Below are 19,206 nucleotides of genomic sequence, written 5' to 3' on the forward strand. Positions count from 1 at the left end.
AGAGATTCATATGATCGATGGCGAGTGTGACATCTTGAATGACATCTGCCTTAACCTAACATGTTAATGTTGACACTTTGCCAAGAATGTCATTCTGACAATGTGATAATATACGCTTAGCAAGCGATTCCATTCACATTATCACCTGAAGTTTCTTTTCTGGAATTGGTGGTCTCACAATTATGTCATGCAAGTCATTAATTCTTCGTCGTTTGCATTCTTGGGATCTAGATTGTCGTCGGCATTGGACAGTTTTCTCTGAGGTGCGAGTATTGGGACACTTGTATGTTTATACAGTCTCAGCTAAGACTTTCGAGCCTAATATCTCGGTTATTTTTCAAGGAATTTTTGTCCAAATTTAAAATGCAGATATTTTAGACGGTGAAGAGTAAAATTCCATTAAAGCAATAACTCAAGTCTTACAAACATAATTTTTACATGGCTTTTTAAAATGTTGAATCACTTAAGATTTATATCAAAAAATTAATCGTCAAGAAAAAATCCTCTAAGGAGAAACTCGTCCATGAAAGGCGAAAAAACTGGTAAACGTGACTGCAGATACAAAAACGTAGACGGGTATGAAACAAACGCGCACTATTGCCGAATTTTGGTCATGCACAAACGCAGGTGACATATTTGACGTTTATCTTTTTAACCTTACAAAACACTTACAAAGTTAAAGACAACATTTGGGGTATTTTAGCAAGGTAATTTACTTCACGTGCGCTTCCTGTGTCTTAAATAATTTGACGACTCTCTGAACCTTAAATTTTGTAAAGCCTACATTTGGATAGTGTTCCACAAAAAAACGAACTGTGTCATTGGAGTTCTTAGGACATTCTCCATAGACAAAAATAGTTTCCTTAATTTACACAATTTGACTTTTCTAATAAAGCGCGCTCAATTTTAACAGATTTTAAGGGTTGCACAAAATGTTGCTTGGCAACTTTCCATCAATTGTTTCAAAAGGTAACTGCTCAAATACCTTCAAAATTTAGATTAAATTTTTAACAACAAAATCTAATCTTTTCGTTGAATCGGACGAGTGATTTAGTTAATTGTTTGTGTTGACATCTATTTTTTAATGTTTAACAATCTAATAATAATTGCGCTTAATTTTCAACAAAGGAAACACATATATTAAAATTACATTTTTTAACTTGGGGTAATTTTATTATTATTAATTGGACCTTCACCGACTAAAATATCTGTATTTTAAATTTCATAAAAAACCGTTGGCAAATAACCGAGATATTAGGGTCGAAAGTCCTAGCTGAGACACGCTGTATTGTAACTAGGAATCCGAAAGCCCGTAGGGCAAAATAAAACATTTGTTGTAATAAACAAAGTGTGTTAACCTTCATTTATGATGCTACAGTGAGAATACATTTTATTTTTTAAAAAATGATGCAATAAATTGTAACAATGATTAACAACAAAAGCAAGCATATCTTTTAGATATAGCTGTTCCAAATTCACATAATATAACACAGACATATAACACAAAAATTAATAAATATTTAGAGCTGTCCGTTGCTATGAGAAATCTTTGGTGTTTAGAAAAAATTTCGATTTTACCACTTGTAATTTCAGCAACGGGAATAGTACCGCAATCTCTTTTTAAAAATTTAAAAATTCTGGATTTAGATAACACATTGGTAGTTGAAATTCAAAAAGGTATATTATTATACTCATGTCACATCGTGAGGAAGTTCCTTAACATTGACACAGAACATAATACACAACAAAGTCATAATGCGGAGGCGAGACGCCGGTAATTATGTTGATAAGCACTGCAATATTACTTGATAGTAATATCCGTAATAGTGTATGTACTCCGGCAAAATTGCCGTGCCGCCGGGTGGAGGTGGGATAGTGATACCTAGAAACTGAACACTTGGTTTTTAATTAATATCTTCTCAGATCAAGCGTTTTTTTGTAGGTTGTAAAAAACCAGAGCGTAACTACAAGCTGTACGAAACATCTGCAAAAACATAAATTGCACATATTATTGCTGATTTGCTTGTAAATAGTTTCTTACAGTAATTGCCAATTTGTAGTCTAGAACTATTCCAGCAAAAGTGATCGCAAATGGTTTTAAGCAATTCGTCAAGAAAATGTGTAAAACCGTCTTGTTCCTCTTATTCCAGTTGTACCAGGCACATTTCGTCAAAGTGTCAAAATTGCAACTACTCTGAAAATAATTTAATTAAGGCTGTCGAAGAGAATCTCGATATTCTAGCCACCTCATCGATTAACATCTGACCAGCCTGACAGAAAGTGGCAACAACAACAACGTTAAAGATAGTCGCCAAACATAAGCGAAGCTTCAAAATGTTGCTCGCGTCCGCAAAAATCTGAAACATTAGCAATCATTTTGATCTGTTGTCTAGTTCTCTTATTGAATGAAACGCACATAAGATACGAAGTACAATGCAGAAATACAAATTAGAACACCTAGAAGCAAAAAAAATGCCATCACAGATCTCACCATTTCCACTAGTTCTTTTGTTAACCTGCAAACATAATCCTTGCAAAAACACAACTATCTAGAATTTGTGTTGCCACTCTACCTTGTTATTACAACATGATGTTGGATGCAAAAACATAACTTCTTGAATGTTTGGTTTTGATGGTGGAGACGTTTTTCAAATGATAATTTCTCCGGAATAGTCTTGTCATCAGAAATTTGTAAAATATGTTCATTGATCAAAAAAAATTGCAAGCATAACTGTAATATGTTATACAACAAGGTACCACAGTGACGAAATGATGAATAAATAGCAAAAGGCGCGCAATAAAAACATAATTGAGAAATAATTTTTGAACTTGACCCTAAATATTGATCAAAAACGTCTTCAATCATTAACCATTCTCTGTGGCTACCAAAAACTGGTAACATAGCAATGCTCCAAAGGGCTAAAACTGTGTAAATAATATAAGTGTAACAGTTGATTCTTGAAGCTTTTTTCAAAATGATGAGTCGAGCTTGAGAACCAGCGCTGTTGATGGACCAAAAGAGACGTTTCTGTTCTTCGAGTAAATGAAAAATCTCATTTTCGAGGAGCATGGAAATAATCATCGACGTTATCATCTGCGGGCGCAGCCGTAAAATGCAAGAATGAAGTGAATCAAATTACATCTTTTACTTACATAGACCATAACGCTAAATGATGGTGCATATCTCATGACCAAATCTTTGCTGAAGTTCTTTATCGTAAAGTGAACAACTAGCGACAGACCAACACAACTGGTTAAAGCCAAACTAGCATTGAACAATTTTGTAATTTTGTGGTAGCCAAAGTCGATGAATACTTTTTTCAACACCCCAGAAAGATCGTCGGACTCTGAAAATTAGTAATCTCTGATGAATAAATCTGTTACTTCAAAAAACTAACCGTTAAAAGGAGTTACTTGAGTCATCGTCAGCAAAATACAACCGTATCAAGATAAACGATTTCTACGTGGTCTGAAAAATTGCAAATTTAATAGATATTTTTCCCAGGTAGAGAAAAGAACATCAGATTCTGATGTTTCGAACTTACAAGGACAATTAATTTTCATAAAAATAACTACACAATTTTTAACAAAAAAACTGCTTACCTACTGTTACTGTGTTAGCATAAATGCAAACTTCTTTCCAGCGTTTTCCTTTTCTATTGTCTCGAAACGGCCGTTTTTGATCTATGTACAACTACAATGCTGGTGGTACTTTTTTACGAAATAGTTACCAATAATTGATTGGGGTGATTTACTTCATAATTCTCAAGGTAACTCTTTGATTCTCCGTTAGTGTCATTCATTACTGATTAAAACAATTTAGAAGATTGTGATATTGTGATGCTGTTAATCCAGAATGACAATGATATGTTTAACTTTTCAACCAAATAAAGAAATACTACTATTGATATAAAACGAACCAGCGAACTGAACCCACGGAAACAAAATTATTTAGTGATTTTCTTAACGACGAAAACAGAATCGAACACTGTAAATATTCCTTATGAAGTATTTAGTGACCAATATAGGTCATCCGGGTACTTCGATTAGAAAGAAAAACATAAAGAAACTTTTGTCCAACATCGATTATGAAAATGATACTCTCATCACTCAATTTAGTGAAAAAAGTAGGCATTTGCATCACTAGTGAGGAAAATGGAGAAAGTAAACTCACTAGTGAGGACAATTTATTTAACAATCTACTACATTAACAATCTACTACTTACTTTTAATATAAAAATTTAAAACACTGTTATTTGCATTAATTGAAACTCCAGATCCGGAAAATCAAAAAATATGGGTGTAGAATAATTATAAAGTAATTTCAAATTGAGACTGATTTTCATAAACGATGTTGGAAAAAATAGTATACACCACGACCTTCTAAATAGTCGAGACTCTTGGCTCTCTCCGGCTTGTTCATTTGCCAGTTTTCGGCGTTCGCCGTTTGGCGCTACTTTGCCGGTGCCGAAATTGGCGCGAAACGTTAAATGTCAAAAAGATGACATGTAAAATGCTATTTGGAGACGTGTAAGGATTATAAAAAGACAAAAACATTCAATGAATTGGCTTCAGAAAGTTTAAATATTTGCCCAGGTAGGGATTTCAAAAATCTTTTAATCAGTAATAGACTTGCAATAATTTAAAATGTATTTTAAAAATATTCTTCACTAACATAATGTTGTAGGCAAGCCTTTCCAATAGTGCTGCTAATGAACCGATCCCGACTGAAACATTCTCTGTCACCGCAAACACTCCTTTGCCTGCTTAAATCTTCATATTCTTTTCCTTCGTCTACTTCCAATCTTGTGGGTATTATAGCAAGTACTGAATTCCGTGAAATAATTAAATTCATACTCACATCTCCATAAATTTCGTTGTATTTAAGAATATGTATATTAGGAACGATTATCTATGCAATTAATATGCTTAACTAACCGAAAATTTCGATTAAAATGCCTTTATCCGACAAAGTGACAACACAATGACAGAAAGCCAAGTTTCAAACCGCGTGGTTCCGAACTCAAATCCCCCGTTCACTAGCGCCAAACGGCTGACAAGTGCATAATGGTATTTTGCTCAAATGAACAGGCCGGAGAGAGAGCCAAGCGTCTCGACTATTTAGAAGGTCGTACGGTTGAATACCATTACTAAGGTTCGGATTTTATGTAAAAAACATCTTTTTTGTTATTAGGAATATCAAGCCTATATTTTGAATATATCCATTGAAATAATGAGATTAACAACAAAAAAAATTTACATATTTTGCATAAAATATGGTTTTAGTACATATTTTTAGTTTTTGTGGATAAAGCGAATATTTTCTTCTTTTCCGACATAAAATCGTATATTTTTGACCAATTCTTTAGTTTATTACGGTCGCCGACAGTGTTCACTGGAATTTTTCCCACTGACAAGATAAGAAATGCTACTTATTTTAGTTTCTATGAATTCTGTTGATTTACAAGAAGAATTATATTTTACAAGCCGATGGTCCATTGTAGGTAAACGAGCTACTTTACCTGCAGTTGTGTCGGATTTAGAGTAAAAGCCTTTGAACCCTTTTAACCACCTTTACTTACTTGTTATCGGCCGGAGTTTCTTTCTTATTTACATTTTTCTAACGGTATTTTATTTTTATAACTGTTCCAAAAATTACGTACCTTCGTACCAACTGTTTAAAAGATTTTGAGATTTTTCAAACAATTTATGGTTTTTTAAGTAGCTTAATTAAAAAATTAGAGACAGATCTTTATGCGAATCAATTTCTGTTGTAAGACATTGCGAAAATTAATTGAAAAAGGTTCCAGTTGGTACTCGTAAAATCATTCTATATAAATTTAGTAGTGGAATATCAAACATTTTATCATTAGATGCCACTGATAAAGATAACAATGATTTAGATCCGGAACAAATTTCGTCATTGAAAGAACGTTTTCATCATATAAAAATATATTAAGCGGTAGAAGGCAAAAATTGAGTGTTCAACATTTAGAAAAACATTTAATTATTAACTGGTATAATAATAAGTTAAGCAAATCTGATTGTGAAACTGAACAGTTTTTGAGTGATACCCATGGTACTTAGGTTTAGTTATTATTATATTACGTAAAGATTATCTAATAATCTATTGTTTTAATGTGCAAATAGTATGTTTTAATTACATTTTGTTGTTTTACTACTTTTTCCTTGATTTCCAATTACCAAAGTACCATCGAAATAAAAAACATTAAATACATAAATGGTAGAGAGGAAGCATATATTTGACATATTTCTAGGAAAAACGTGACATATTTATGTGAATATTTGAACCATTTTTTGTGCATAAAAATTCGAACTTTAACCATTACTATCGATGAGATATCCCAAGAATTTGACGTTGCTTTTACTAAAAACACATTTAACACTATTGATATGATAAACGTTCAAAAAGAAGTCGGAGATGTTGTTTATGTTGTTCCTGGTTATTAGATGCTACCAAAATGTCGTCATTATAGGGAAAACAAAAATCAAGATTTCTTGTGACTTCGTGGATAGATCTTTGAAAAGTCTGAGCGGCGTTGCAGAGCCCGAAAGACATAAAGGGAAATTCAAAAAGACTAAACGGAGTGATAATAGCTGTTTTCGGGATATCTTTATCTTCGATTGGAATTTGGTGATACGCTTTGACTAAATCAATTGTACTGAAGATAAGAAATTTCCATGTGAACTTTTTGAAATTGAAGTCTAAAGTTAATGTTCTGTCACCATATGTGCCAATTTTCGTTCCATTTACTGCTGACAAAAATAAGTTAGTATGTCCTTTGCTTCTATTGCTATAACGTGGTGGAAGAACTGATACATCTGCACCTGTATCAATCAAAAACTGTGTTTTAGTTGTGACATGAGAGTGAGACTCGAACGCGTTAAGTGAAGACGTATTTGTTTGTGCTCACGACATATCAAGTGCCCGCGCGATAACAGTAGCTATTTGTGATAAGAAACTGCCGTGATATCGGTACGGTGATAAGATAACAAAGACAAAAAAGTCCGAGAACTTGGTGAATATGTGCTTAATTGACATACTACAAATAGATAAATAAATGAAAAACAACGAAATAGAAAAAATGGACCAGGATAACCCATTCAGCAAAAGTAGTAGGATCGAAAGGTCTCCAATGAGAGCCAGAAGACACTCACGAACGGACATATCTGAACAAATAGGGGCATTAGCAAAACCCGTACAACCAAAAGCGAATTACGTACCTACACCAGACACAAGTAACGTAGAGAAACTACAGCAAGATCTTGCAGAAGCTCAACAGGAGATCAAAGAATTAAAAGCAATTATAGCTAAACTGCAACCAACGCGCACAAGATTTAGTCCCGCAAACTCAGAGGAGGAAGAAGAGCTAGTTAATAGAGAAACTGCATGGATACTGAGGGAGAATAAGAAACGAAAACAAAGTAGGTCACCGGAAAGAATAATTGCAGAAAAACAAAGTGAAAAAAAACAAGAATCGAAACGACAAAAACCACCACCGGTAATAATTAGCAATATAAACAACTACAGTCAACTAAACACACATCTTAAAAGCGAAAAAATTAATTACAGAACCACTATGTTAAATAATAACCAAGTAAAGGTGAATGTAGACAATGAATGGGAATACAGGGCATTAACCAAAGTAGTGAATAATCAAAAATACCAGTGGCACTCCTATGAGAACAAGCTAATTAGACCACTACGAGTAATTGTAAGACACCTACACCCATCATGCCAACCAACGGAGATACAACACGAACTGAAGGAAAGAGGATTTCTAATTACAGATGTAGTGAACAAAATAAAAACAATTAAAGAAAATGGAGAATATAAAAGAATACCACTACCTCTCTTTATGCTAACTTTTGAATCTAGCCAGGACGTCAAAAAAGTATATGATATAGAATTCTTGTGTCACATGAAAGTCTCAGTTGAAGCTGTCAGAAGTAGTAAACTTATACCACAATGCAAACGTTGTCAGAGATATAACCACACCCAGAAATATTGTGGGCACGAACCAAAGTGTGTTAAATGTGCTGGACAGCATTTAACAACAGAATGTAATAAAGCAAAAAATATACAACCAGTATGTGCAAATTGTGGCAAAAATCATCCAGCAAGTTACAGGGGATGCGAAGTTGCAAAAGAATTACAAAAAAGAAGAGATGAAGCCAGCAGAAAACAACAACCTAGAACACTTACAGCCAACGCAATCAAACCTGGAGTATCATATTCACAAGTAGCCCAAAAAGGAAACGAACCAGACCAAACGCCTGCAGACATCAAAAATCCAAACCCAACGGAGGAAACGTCTCTCATGCAAATGATGCAAAATCTAATTACAAGAGTAGACCAACTCGCAGCACGGTTAACCACAATAGAGAACGATATTAGCAGAACTTGTCACAGTAAATAATGAGCAAAAATGATCTCCGAATAGCTACTTGGAACGCCAATGGTTTTCTGAATAGAAAAGAAGAACTACAGATTTTCTTACACCTGCAAAATATCGACATATGCCTTCTCTCTGAAACACATCTAACAACACAATCATACCTCAAAATTAGGGGGTATAAAACTTACAATGCAAACCACCCATTAAACCAGGCCAACGGGGGCAGCGCCATACTAATTAAAGAACATATTAACCACCATATGGAACAGACAGTACAACGAGAAGAATATCAACTCACTGCAATATGCGTGAACTCGGTAAAACAAAAATTAATAATAGGGGCTGTTTACTGTCCACCTAGACATAATCTTAAAAAACCGGACTACACGACCCTGCTGAACTATCTTGGAGAAAGGTTTATCCTGGGTGGAGATTATAATGCCAAACACCTGAATTGGGGTTCAAGAATCACGACGACCAAAGGTAGAGAATTAAAAGCAGCACTCAGGGAAAAAGGATGCGACATTCGTTCAACCGCCAGACCTACTTACTGGCCGTCGGACCCACGAAAAACACCAGATCTTCTGGATTTTTTTATAACCAGGAAAGTAGCACTAAATTTCACAGATGTGAACGATAACTTCGATGTTACTTCGGATCACTCAGCTGTAATCCTGACCCTCAGCCATCATATAATAAAAAAAGAAAACAAACCCTATTTAACTAATAGAACTACAGACTGGCTGAGCTTTAGAGAGGAATTAGGAAAAAATATTAAATTAAACGTACAACTAAAAAATAGAAAGCAACTGGATACAGCAGCGGAACAATTCATAGCACAAATTCAAGAAGCAGCATGGAATAACACGAAACCATACACATACAAAACAGTGGGCAACAATTATCCCTTCGAAATAAGAGAACTAGTGAGAGATAAAAGAAGGGCTAGGAGAAAGTGGCAGACAACTAGGAACGCAGCAGACAAAACCAAATTAAACAACCTTAGCCAACAATTAAAGCGTGAAATTATAAACTTGAAACAATCCTCAATCAAGTGTTACCTGAGAGAACTGACAAATGAAAGAAGTACGGACTACTCACTATGGAGAGCTACCAGGAAGCTGAAGAAACCAATAACATATATACCGCCATTAAGAAAAACGAATGGTAATTGGGCAAAAAGCGCTAAAGAAAAAGCGGAGGCTTTTGCTAATTATTTAGAGCAAACATTCCAACACTATACAGCTCAAAATAATTCCATGAGTCAGGAAGAATATAATAACCAAGACGATGAAAAAATTCCCCTAGTTACACCAAAGGAAATCGCCAACGAGATTAAAGTAAATCTTAATCCAAAGAAAGCCCCGGGGTATGACCTTATAACCGGTGAACTACTAAAAAACCTGCCCAAAAAAGCAATAGTAATGTTGACATACCTGTTCAATGCAGTAATCAGGTTGCAACATATGCCCAGCTGTTGGAAAGTGGCAGAGATGATAATGCTACATAAACTAGGAAAACCAGCTAACGAGGTTAAATCATACAGGCCTATATCGCTTTTGCCAATCATCTCCAAACTCTTTGAGAAACTGCTCTTAAAAAGACTAAAACCAATTATTGAAAATAAAAACTTAATACCGAGCCATCAATTCGGATTCAGGCAACAACATAATACAATCGACCAAGTACATCGTATAACAAACGTAATAGAAGAAGCATTAGAGGGAAGGGAAACCTGCTCGGCGGTATTCCTGGACGTTGCCCAGGCCTTCGATAAGGTCTGGCATCAAGGACTGATGAGTAAATTGAACAAGATCTTGCCAAAGCAATATGTGCACCTGCTGGAGTCATACGTCACTGGAAGGATATTTCGGGTAAAACAAGAAGATGAATACTCTCAGTTCAAAGATATAAAGGCCGGAGTGCCCCAAGGCCGCGTTCTAGGCCCAGTGCTTTATTTACTGTATACGCATAATATACCAAAGGGAAACAACATCACCATGGCCACCTTTGCAGATGACACGGCGATATTAGCAGTTGGTCGAGAAATTAGTAGTAGCACTAGAAGATTGCAAAGTGCTTGTGATAAAATAACAGAATGGACTCGTGTCTGGCGAATCAAATTGAATGAAGCAAAATCTGTAAATATAACTTTTACAAATAAACGAATAGAGGGCCAGCATAATGTTAACATGAATGGCATCGTAATTCCCTACGCTAATACGGCGAAATATCTCGGAATGACTCTGGACACAAAGTTGAAGTGGAAAGAGCATGTGAAAAAGAAAAAGAAAGAACTCGTCCTAAAATATAAGAAAATGTACTGGTTGATAGGTAGAAGTTCCCAGTTGTCTATATATAACAAAGTCTTGTTATATAATCAGATGCTAAAGCCGTCCTGGCTGTATGGTATTCAGCTCTGGGGCTGTACTAGTCAACGTTATATAAAAATAATACAGACTTTCCAGAACAAAGTGCTCCGTAACATTGTCGATGCACCGAGATATGCGAGAAACAGCGATATTCATCGGGACCTAAACATCCCGTATGTTGCCGATGAAATAAAACGCTCAGCCCAAAAACACCAACAAAGAGTGAGAGACCATGTCAACCCAGAGGTCACACAACTACTGGTAAAGGACGGTTCAACCCGACGATTGAAAAGAAAAAGACCTAGTGACCTAGTGCAATGAGTGATAAGTGATAACACCAGCAATAGTTAATAACACAATCTTTTTGACACCATTGGGTGAATATTAGTTTTAATTTTTTTTTTTTTTGTCTATCTAAAAGTAAATTAATGGTTGGTCCAAGTGACCAGTTTTAATAAAATTAAATAAAAAAAAAAAAAAAAAAGTTGTGACATCTGTCATAAAAAGACAACTGATATCAGAGCCATTCTCGCCGGTCGCTAGCCATGGAGATAAACATCGTTATAATCAATCATCTGTGATTGCAATAATTGTACAAACAGAAAAATGCAATCAAGCGGATTAATATTTCTTACTTACGTAGATGGAAACGATTAATGACAGTGAATATCTTATAACCAAATCTTTGTTGAAATTCTCTATTAAATAATGGAAACAGAGCAACATTGAACAGCAACAAATTGCGGTCAAACAAGCGCTTAAGATCTTTGAAAACTTGTGGTAGCCAAAGTCGATGAATACTTTTCTCAACACCCCAAAAGAATCGTCGGACTCTGAAAATTAGTATTCTCTGATGAATAAATCAGTTACTTCGAAAAACTAACCGTTCAAAGAAGTTACTTGAGTCATCTTCAATAAAATTACAACTGGTTTAATAAAGGAACTCCTTAGTGTATTAATGTAAACTTCTTTCCAGCGTTTCCATTTCTACTGCCTCGTTTTGGAACTTATTGATCTATGTAAAACTACAATGCTAATAGTACATTTTATTACGAAATAGTTACGAATAATTAATTGGGGTGATTTAATTCAGAATTCTCAAGGTAACCCTCTAAATCTCCATTAGATTAATTAATAATTAATTACTAATTAAAATAATTTAGAAGGTTGTGATGCTGGTAATCCATAATGGCAATGTTAAATTTTACTTTCGAAGCACATTCCAATAGTACCATTGATATAAAACGAATCAGCGAACAGTTTCCTAAAATGTGATTTTTTATCGAGCCGATATCCGAGATTAAAAACATGCCGTGTAGGGAAAATAGCTACATATTTTCAATACAAGTGAGCAAAGTGGTGCATTTAATCACGAGGACGGAAGGTGGGCGTCCGAGCCGTAGGCGAGGGTCCCAACAGGGCAAATGATTAAATGCACATTTGCTCATGCGTGTTGAATCTGATTTTTTCCATGATCATAAAAAAAGTCGCGGAATCGAAATTTCGGGCAGCATTTTTTTGTCACTTTTTGAATTTTGAGTTAATTGCAGTGAGTGTAATTAAATCATAGCTTTCGCCTGCTACCTACCCCTTTTTATTATGCCGCAAATCAATTTTTTAATGTAAATAAATCAAAATGACAAAAACATGACAAGAGTAAAAAATGATGAGGTTATATTAACGTAAACTGTACACACCTAGCATCATCTAGCTGCATCAACTGTGTGACCAAAAGTTGGCCAGTGACAGCTCCGGGCTCCCAGGGGGTTTTTCGGGGCAGAGGGCGTGGGTTCGGATTTTTAAAAAATGGGCGCCAGGCAGCTATTGTCTTGAGCTGGTTGTTGCTTGTCCAGCTGCCGGGACAAGTGCTCAGATCTTACTCGTCGAAGGTAAGTAAAAGCAAACGCTTTCTGATCGTTAAACAAATTTTGGTTTATTCGGTTACTGCAAAATTATCCACAGAACAGTATTTGGTGGTTCGGTACTGGTTCACACGAATGCGATAATGGTTCGCTTGTAACTACTAGATGAAAATTGAAAGATGCGGAACCAGTACTTTTTGGTGGCCTTAATATCTACTTTGGTCGTAACCAGAAAAGCTTTTCTTTCACATGTGACCGAATCTTAAACTAAACATGATATTCTTCGACGAAATAAAAGATGTTTTGATTCCTGATGAGGAACCTCCCGAACTTAGACTTCCTTCTGTTCGAGCTAATTATTAAATGTAAACTTAATGAAACCCAAGGTCAAGATTGGGGTGTCACCTTGACAAAAAATTAAAATTGATCCTGATAGGAAAGTTTAAATCGGTGAAGTTCCGAAACGTTAAATTTGACTGAAATTTCTTTAAGTTGACACTGGAGATTGAATGAAAAGGTTCTTACAAAAAAATTCTAAACATTTGCAAAGTTTCAAAAAAATTTAGTGAACATACAAAAATTATGAAAGCGAGAAGCGAGAAATTCGAGGCGTTCCTAAATTTTGCAATGCCGCGGTAAAAAAATATGGCGACTTAGCTTTATGACGGGTCTGTTGTCTCCTCGAATAGCGTCCTTCTGACTTGCGGTGTGACCTTGGCGATACGGTGCTCAAAATAAACGATCGCCTCTGCGAACGATGTTCTCCAAAATGGTCGCCTCTGCGAACGATCTGGCTACGAATCGCCCTGCGAACGATCTGGCTACGAATCGCCCTGCGAACGATCTGGCTACGAATCGCCCTGCGAACGATCTGGCTACGAATCGCCCTGCGAACGATCTGGCTACGAATCGCCCTGCGAACGATCTGGCTACGAATCGCCCTGCGAACGATCTGGCTACGAATCGCCCTGCGAACGATCTGGCTACGAATCGCCCTGCGAACGACCCCTAACGAATTGTCGTTAGTGTTGTGAAAATCGGAAGATTCGGTAATTACCTTTCAGCGAAAAAGGGGGTTCTTGGCGCTAAATCGAAGTCCTTCCGGCACTCCTTTACTCAAAAATTTTCGGTACTCTAAAGTTGCGATACGGTACTGGATCAATTCATCCAAACGGGATTGACTCTAAACTGGATCGAACCACCCCTAATACATGGTCTTAGTGAAATGAATTCAAAATTGAACGATAATTACCTCTATAGTGCGAGGGGTCACTCGACCACGAACTCTAAAAGGCGCTTCGCTGGCGTCGCTTCGACGGCTCTCGACGAAGTGTCCGACTTCCGCATTTTTAATCTCGGTACCGCAGTCCCATAAATCGCGAAAATCGTCACGCGCGCGATTCTCGACCTTATTCAGTTGTGCTATAAGGCGGGCTGCGCTTGCGTGGTACCGCGCAATCAAAAATGTGCATTTCCGGTGGTACTACACGTGCGCGTGTCATGACAGGTGGACCGTCATGGCGTCGGTTTGTTTACCTCGAAATTATACCGAGCGGGAGAATTCAGATTTTGGACGGTATTGTGTCGGTAAGTCGTGCACGTCTATCCTGATGTTAATTGCCGTAACTCGCAGGTCAAAAAAAGGACAGGAAGAAAGATGGGGTTGAAAAGAAGGAGATGACTTTCCGGCAAGTTACTAAAGAGGAAAAGGGACCCAACATTGCCGTACGGTCACCTATCGCTGAGAAGAGAAGAAGAGAAAGTGAAGAGAAAGAGAAAGTGAAAGTGGGGTTCTGAAAGATAGGTTGCAGCTCGCCAACCTAGAGGCGTGAGGCCACCTCAGCCTGACATTTGCGGGGGTAACATGTGTTCTTCCAGCCCCCCCGTGGTGGCTGGCACAAATGACTCTAAATTGAAACTTTCCGCTTCCGGAATGAGCGACAAAAAAAAAAACTTGAAGGCAGGGTGGGCGCGTCGCGTTGCCAAATGCCGTGCGTTAACTGCTAGTTCCGGGTCTTCGAACTGCGATCTATTAGCCCCGCGAGCATAAGTAGGACCTCGTGGCCTCCTACTCCGGCCAATCGCCATTGTGGCGTTTCGTAACGCTACACTACCCCCCTCCTCAAAAAGAAAAAGGAAAAGGTAACTCAGTTGCCTTTTACTTTTTACAAAAAAACGAAGATGAAGTCTTCACAAAAAAAAAACGTCAAAATTTGATCACTGGAAAAGTTTTGGTTTCGCCACGAAAATGGCTTGTCGATATCTGCGCGTATCAAACGATTGAAAACTGAATCTCAATGTCAATTAGTACTTGAGTACTGCGGTATGATGTAAGTCAAGTCCGGTTAAATGTCATAATTTGGGGTTCTTAAATAAACTTTTCCTGAACAAACTCCACGGTAAAATTTTACTGTCGTCAACATTCCAAAGGAGGACAAAAGAATTAATCGAAAAATTGAACGGTACGAAAAAGTGAAATGCAAAGCTCGCTACGGTTCTTCGGCTTCTGCCAGAGATCCTCTGAATTCTTTCAAATCTTTCATGTGCCAAACACCTAGATCTGCGCGGTTCTCATCTTCGAGAGCGTACGCGAGTTTCGATAGTTTTCTCGTTATCGTGCACAGCACGTAGCGTGGCGCTAATTTTTGCGCAAAGTCTTTCGCAGCGCTGGAAAGTACTTTGTTGCGTTTCCAAACTTTGTCGCCTACAAAAAATTCAGCGTCGCGCTTCCGAAGATTGTACGAGCGTTCGTTGCGTTCGTGCGCTTTGTGAAGGTGCTGGGTTACATCCTGCAAGATGGTCTTGAGGTGTTCTAAATTTTTCGCGTGATCTTCGCGATCAGCTGTCGTCAAGGTTTCCGGATTTTCCGCTACTTTGCCGTAAAATTCACCGGTACAGGGTACTACCCTACCAAAATTGAGAAATGCTGGACTGAATCCGGTTACTTCGTTGACCGCTGTGCGAATCGCGTACCCGATCTTTGCCACCTCGGCATCCCACTTTTTGTGAGCGCCTTTGACGTAACTTCGTATGGCAGTGCCAACTGTGCGGTTGTATCGCTCCACAGGGTTGCTCTGAGGGTGATACTTGGCTGTGAACCAGATCTTTTGAACTTTGTAGTTCTCGCAAGTCTTTACAAATTCGTTTCCGACAAACTGCTTGCCGTTGTCGACCAAAATGAATTGCGGTACACCATACACAAGAAAAATTCCGTTCTCGATACATTCTGTAACTTTTGAGCTCGTAGCTTTTCGTAACGGAAATAGTACAACGTACTTCGTGAACCAATCCACGATCACTAAGAGATACGAATATCCTTTCGTGGACGTCGGTAATGGACCAATCAAATCAACGGAAATCATTTGCCACGGAAACTGAACCTTTTTTTCTTTTCCCATAAGCCCTGCGCGAGCGGTGTTCGGTGCTTTTTGCTCATTGCAAACCTTGCAGTTTCGAACGTAACGAATGACGGAACGACGCATTTTCGGCCAAAAGTGATTGATGGATAACCTTGAAAGTGTCTTGTAGTACCCGAAATGAGCTGATGTCGGTGCATCATGACATGATTCTAAAATTTTTGTTCTTTGATTTCGCGGTACTAAAAGCTTCCACTCCGGGACGTTGCCGGGTAGTACAATTTTGTTCGGTACGAATCGATACACGAAACCGTTCTCGACTTTCCATGATGGATTTCTTTGAGGATTGGCGATTATGTTGTCGCGAAGTCGCGTGTACGACTCGTCCAAATCATTCAAGTTCACGCCGAGAAAGCTGTCAATGTCTACCGCAGCAATTTCTGCAGGTAGTCTCGATAGTGCGTCCGGTACTACATTGAGCTTGCCCTTACGATGGACCAAATCGAATGAAAATTGATTGAGCTTGACACTCCATCGCGCTAACTTGCCTGCTGGGTCCTTCATTCGGTTTAACCAGAGCAATGAATAATGGTCCGTCACGATCGTGAAATGGGTGCCCTCAACGTAAGGTCTGAACTTTTCCAACGCGAACAAAACGGCTAAACATTCTCGTTCCGTAACGCTATAATTTCGCTCGGCTTTTGTTAGCGAACGGCTGGCGTACGCGATCACTCTCTCATCTCCGTCTAAATCTTGCGTTAAAACTGCTCCTAGACCGGTGTTTGAAGCGTCAGTTTGGATCACGAAAGGTTTCGAGAAATCAGGACTTGACAATACGGGTGCTGAAACAAGTGCATCCTTGATTTTCTGAAAAGCTTCCTGAGCTTCAGGAGTCCACTCCGTTTTCTGTCGCTTTCGCTTTCCGGTAAGTAACGCGTTTATCGGGGACATGAGGGTCGAAAAATGAGGGATGAAACGCCTATACCAAGAACACATGCCTACGAAACGTTTGATTTCGGTACTAGTCTTCGGGACTGGATAGCTCACCATGGCCGCTACTTTGTCTGGATCGGTACCTAGACCATGTTCATCGACAGTGAAACCCAAATATTTCAAACTTGAGCGGAAAAGTTGACACTTTTTCGCATTCACGGTGAGTTTCGCGTCTCGAAGACGTCGTATCACCTCCCTCAAAACTTGTACGTGTTTCTCGAATGTCGGGGCGATAATGATTAGATCGTCCAGGTAAACAAAGACGTGAGGTTCTAGTTCAGGTCCGAAAATTCTGTCCATGAGACACTGCTGCCTCTGGGCTGCGTTTGTCAGTCCGAACGGTAATACGTTAAAATGAAAAAGACCTCTGCCGGGAATCGCAAAAGCTGTCTTCGGTCTAGACTCTGAATCTAACGGGATTTGCCAAAAAGCGTTCTTGAGATCGATCGAACTGATGTACTTTGCTCCTCGCAACATACTGAGAATCCTGTCGACACGCGGTAATGGGTAACTGTCACGTTTTGTCACGGCATTGAGCCTGCGACCGTCAAAGCAAAGTCGGTATTCACCGGAAGATTTCTTTACTAACAAAATTGGAGAAGACCACGGACTGTCAGAAGGCGATATGACATTGTTCTCGAGCATGCGGTCAATTTCTTTGTTGACTTCCGCAAGCATGTACGGAGACCACCAATACGGACGTTGTTTGATCGGCAATGCTTCTCCCGTGTCGATTGTGACTGTCATTTTGTGTGTCCTCCCTAACTTTCCGTCGTTGCTCAACAAATCTAAATTTTTCCGGATGATCTCGGTGATCTCATGCCGATCCGCGCCACACTCCGTCACCGCGTCACATTCTGGTACTCTTACGATATCCGACGCAACTTCAATTTTGTGACCCGCGAAATCTATCTTGAGTCCGAATAATCTACAAAAGTCGCACCCTAATATGACGCTATGCTGAAGATCTGGCACGTAGTAGACACGAATTCGCCGTCTCGACGAGTCTAACACTGCTTCTAGTTCGATAGCTTTGGTTACCGGATGTTGTTTTCCGTCGGCAGTTCTGATGGTTTTTAGCCGAGATGGGAAAGTTTTTCCACCTGCGCGAAAATGAATTAAATCGGCTCCTTTTCCACCAACTATAGTGCAATTCGAACCGGAATCCACGAGTCCTTCAGTTTCCTTATTGTTTAGACGCAGTCTGATAAATGGCCTATTGTCATTGGCTTTGCTGACGAAAATGGAAGCGGAATTTGCCCGAGAAGGCTTGCAAAACTCTTTGACTTCGTCTAACCAAGCGTTCCACTGGGTGTCCGTACGTTTCGCGATGATCGATGCGTTTACATCGGCCTTGGGATGTTTTAGGAACGTAGCACGGCCGCAAGTCTGCCGCGTCCCTACTGCGCGTTTCCCGACGGATTACACTTTTTGCAGGTCGCCAAGGTGACGTCTGGCTCCCCACAACGGTAGCAAAACTGCTTTCTTTTCAGTCGACAGTTCATGAACGAATGATTCGGCTGTTGACAATTCCAGCACTTGAACGACCTGGAGGACGAACTCGCGGGTTCACTCCGTCTGGCTGAATTGCCTGAGGGTTCCTTCACGACGATGGCGCGTGGACTCGCTTTCGCGGGTTCGCTCGCCCGAACATATGCCAACTCTGGCTCCAACACGCAAGATGACTTGGGTGCAGCGCGATGTTTCTGCCGCAAAGCCGATAACTCCTCCACTTTTTTGCACAACTTAATCAACTCCGGTACGGTGACAACTTCGGTGATGCTAAGCTGGTTAAGGTAACATGGAAGCAAATTCCTCCGAATCGTCTTTACCTTGGTTATCTCCGCCGGTGGTCGACTAAGTCTAGCAAAAAGCGTCTCCATAACCGCAACGTAAATGGTTATCGACTCGCTTTTGCCCTGAAGCCTGCCCTTGATTTCGTCCCACAACAATTCATCGAAATCCGGTGGAAGAAATTCCTGTTTCAACAACTGAACCACTTCGTCCCAATCGCTCAATCTGCTCCGAACAGAACGATACCAAATCAGCGCTTTGCCGCTAAAGAGATCAATGGCCGCGTTAAAAAGGTCCCTGTTGGTTGCGTTTCGCGCTACCGACAGTTCCTCTACCCGTTCCAAGAACTGGTTCACCGTCATTCCATTTTCCTCCCCGTTGAAAGATACGCCCCAGGTGTGAATTGGCA

At 39.0% G+C, this 19,206-nt stretch overlaps 2 long non-coding RNA genes across 2 annotated transcripts; both read right to left on the reverse strand.

Annotated features, from left to right (window-relative positions):
- Positions 1 to 1,349: 1,349 nt before the first annotated feature.
- LOC138129594 (uncharacterized) lies at positions 1,350 to 2,377 on the reverse strand. The gene is made up of 3 exons (XR_011159272.1): positions 2,247 to 2,377; positions 2,042 to 2,194; positions 1,350 to 1,984 (listed from the first exon to the last, which is right to left on the reverse strand). It is a non-coding gene; the product is annotated as an uncharacterized lncRNA (long non-coding RNA).
- A 23-nt stretch (positions 2,378 to 2,400) lies between these two features.
- On the reverse strand, positions 2,401 to 4,027 carry LOC138129595 (uncharacterized). The gene is made up of 3 exons (XR_011159273.1): positions 3,154 to 4,027; positions 2,574 to 3,094; positions 2,401 to 2,516 (listed from the first exon to the last, which is right to left on the reverse strand). It is a non-coding gene; the product is annotated as an uncharacterized lncRNA (long non-coding RNA).
- Between the last annotated feature and the right edge of the window lie 15,179 nt (positions 4,028 to 19,206).

This window comes from Tenebrio molitor, chromosome 4 (genome assembly GCF_963966145.1).
Source record: "Tenebrio molitor chromosome 4, icTenMoli1.1, whole genome shotgun sequence".
In the NCBI taxonomy this organism is placed as follows: Eukaryota; Metazoa; Arthropoda; class Insecta; order Coleoptera; family Tenebrionidae; genus Tenebrio; species Tenebrio molitor.